Source organism: Kogia breviceps, unplaced genomic scaffold (genome assembly GCF_026419965.1).
Source record: "Kogia breviceps isolate mKogBre1 unplaced genomic scaffold, mKogBre1 haplotype 1 scaffold_56, whole genome shotgun sequence".
NCBI classification, from domain to species: Eukaryota; Metazoa; Chordata; class Mammalia; order Artiodactyla; family Physeteridae; genus Kogia; species Kogia breviceps.
In genome coordinates, this window is record NW_026712001.1 from 1129210 (window position 1) to 1132540 (window position 3331).

A 3331-nucleotide genomic window follows, 5' to 3' on the forward strand; every position below is an offset into this window, starting at 1 on the left:
TCCGCGGTTGCAGGCTGAACCGCTGGTGAATTCTTCTTCGTGATGGGAAATGAGAGTGACATGTGCCCGACCAAACACCTCCAGCGAGTCTCTCATTGGTTCTCCCTCTTGCAGTTCATCCTGCGGACAAATTGCAGACGGTACGAAAGAGGCATGGAAAGGCGCCGAGTCTCCAAGTGGGGAGATTGTTAGTAAGGGGGCCTGAATGGAGAACACGAGCACCAGGAGAGGAAAACTGAGGTGAGTTTCAGAAAGCTTTCCCGATCCCACGGTGTAGCATCCGCTGGGTTTCCAATGAGTGCTTTCGCTGTCGGAAGATTGCGTTGAACCTGGAGAGTTGGGAGCCATGGAATGGGGAGCACGCAGGATTCCTTTCAAGGGTCTGCATTTGCTTTCCCAACCTCACCAATCGTCTCAGCCCCAAGAGTGTCCAGCCTTATGTCTTCTGCCGCTGGGGCTGTAGATGTGGTCAATCCTGGTTGCATGCCAGTCCCTGAACGCATTTTGGAAGAATTTCTCTCTGTTTTGCCCTGCTTGTTTCTTCTTTGTGTTGGAAATGTATCCTCAGAATGGGTCTGAGCTGATTTTCCCTGCTGGTTTTAGGCCGCTTTACACACACTTGATGCACTTACACAGAGATATCAAGACTTAGCTTTTAAGATGCTTACTAGTCGGATAGATACTTGTGCGATGAACAGGGTCTGGTGAGTCCAGTTGATTGAGCAAGGAGTAGGTCGTGTCCATTCCATATTCGGTTTTCGGAAGGGTATCTGTGCTCATTTCAAACTCGAGTTTTATGCGTCACCGCACCTCACCTTTCCCCTGAAGCAGGCATAAGTGTGTTTTCTAAAAGCGTGACTCTGTTCTGTTTGGGGATTCCGTTCATGGGGAGCGATTTTTACATTCCCTCGATAAGTGATATCATAAGTTTCTTTTTTTGTGGGACTTATTTCACTGAGGATGATCGTACCTAAATCCACTCAGGATGCTGCTACCAGCCTCATGACGTGGATTTCATGGCTGAGTGACACTCCATTGGACCTACGTAGCACCACTTGTCCACTTGTCCACTTGTCTTTGTCCACTTGTCCACTCGTCTTTGTCCACTTGGCTCTTTCCTGGGATATGAAACGTGTACCGGAGTGGAGGTTCTTGTCAAGACAGCAGCCCTCAACTTTGGGGTCCCTGTGTCTGGTTGATTTTTTCATTTTCCCAAGGTCAACGCCCATGTGTGGAAGTGCCCTATGCTCTGTGGTTCTGTGTTTTACATGGTTTGGGAAAGAGGATACACTTGTGAAGATTGGCTGTTGGCCATTGACATCCCGCCCATCAGCTTAACAAGGCTCCCTTGACTCCGTGGGCTGTCCTGCCTTTCTGGTTTTTAGACTTTTTTCGCCTGGCCCTTTTGCCCCGGGGGGGGGGGGGCGAGAGATTTCTTTGTAGTGCTGATTTGCTCTCCCAGGTTGCTTGGTTGGCCAAAAAGGGCGTATGCGTTTTTTCCTGAATATATTCAGGAAAAAACGCATACGCCCTTTTTGGCCAACCGCATCATTGTCCACGTTCTGGCGCTTTTCATGTGCTATCGGGGCCATTCCGATGTACCCGTTGACATCCGTTTCCTGCAGTTCTGCCTTGCGTTCAGCGCCTCTTCGTAGCCTGACCTCAATATATTTTGGGGCGATAGTTATCGTTTAGAACTCTGCAGGTTTGGGAAGTGCAGTGCCCCTGAGCTCCATTTCCCAAGTCGCTTTTTTGTGAGTGGGACGCAACACGGCTGGATGGCTTCACGCCCTATTGTCGATCCGCGGTGGCAGGCTGAACCGCTGGTGAATTCTTCTTCGTGATGGGAAATGAGAGTGACATGTGCCCGACCAAACACCTCCAGCGAGTCTCTCATTGGTTCCCCCTCTTGCAGTTCATCCTGCGGACAAATTGCAGACGGTACGAAAGAGGCATGGAAAGGCGCCGAGTCTCCAAGTGGGGAGATTGTTAGTAAGGGGGCCTGAATGGAGAACACGAGCACCAGGAGAGGAAAACTGAGGTGAGTTTCAGAAAGCTTTCCCGATCCCACGGTGTAGCATCCGCTGGGTTTCCAATGAGTGCTTTCGCTGTCGGAAGATTGCGTTGAACCTGGAGAGTTGGGAGCCATGGAATGGGGAGCACGCAGGATTCCTTTCAAGGGTCTGCATTTGCTTTCCCAACCTCACCAATCGTCTCAGCCCCAAGAGTGTCCAGCCTTATGTCTTCTGCCGCTGGGGCTGTAGATGTGGTCAATCCTGGTTGCATGCCAGTCCCTGAACGCATTTTGGAAGAATTTCTCTCTGTTTTGCCCTGCTTGTTTCTTCTTTGTGTTGGAAATGTATCCTCAGAATGGGTCTGAGCTGATTTTCCCTGCTGGTTTTAGGCCGCTTTACACACACTTGATGCACTTACACAGAGATATCAAGACTTAGCTTTTAAGATGCTTACTAGTCGGATAGATACTTGTGCGATGAACAGGGTCTGGTGAGTCCAGTTGATTGAGCAAGGAGTAGGTCGTGTCCATTCCATATTCGGTTTTCGGAAGGGTATCTGTGCTCATTTCAAACTCGAGTTTTATGCGTCACCGCACCTCACCTTTCCCCTGAAGCAGGCATAAGTGTGTTTTCTAAAAGCGTGACTCTGTTCTGTTTGGGGATTCCGTTCATGGGGAGCGATTTTTACATTCCCTCGATAAGTGATATCATAAGTTTCTTTTTTTGTGGGACTTATTTCACTGAGGATGATCGTACCTAAATCCACTCAGGATGCTGCTACCAGCCTCATGACGTGGATTTCATGGCTGAGTGACACTCCATTGGACCTACGTAGCACCACTTGTCCACTTGTCCACTTGTCTTTGTCCACTTGTCCACTCGTCTTTGTCCACTTGGCTCTTTCCTGGGATATGAAACGTGTACCGGAGTGGAGGTTCTTGTCAAGACAGCAGCCCTCAACTTTGGGGTCCCTGTGTCTGGTTGATTTTTTCATTTTCCCAAGGTCAACGCCCATGTGTGGAAGTGCCCTATGCTCTGTGGTTCTGTGTTTTACATGGTTTGGGAAAGAGGATACACTTGTGAAGATTGGCTGTTGGCCATTGACATCCCGCCCATCAGCTTAACAAGGCTCCCTTGACTCCGTGGGCTGTCCTGCCTTTCTGGTTTTTAGACTTTTTTCGCCTGGCCCTTTTGCCCCGGGGGGGGGGGCGAGAGATTTCTTTGTAGTGCTGATTTGCTCTCCCAGGTTGCTTGGTTGGCCAAAAAGGGCGTATGCGTTTTTTCCTGAATATATTCAGGAAAAAACGCATACGCCC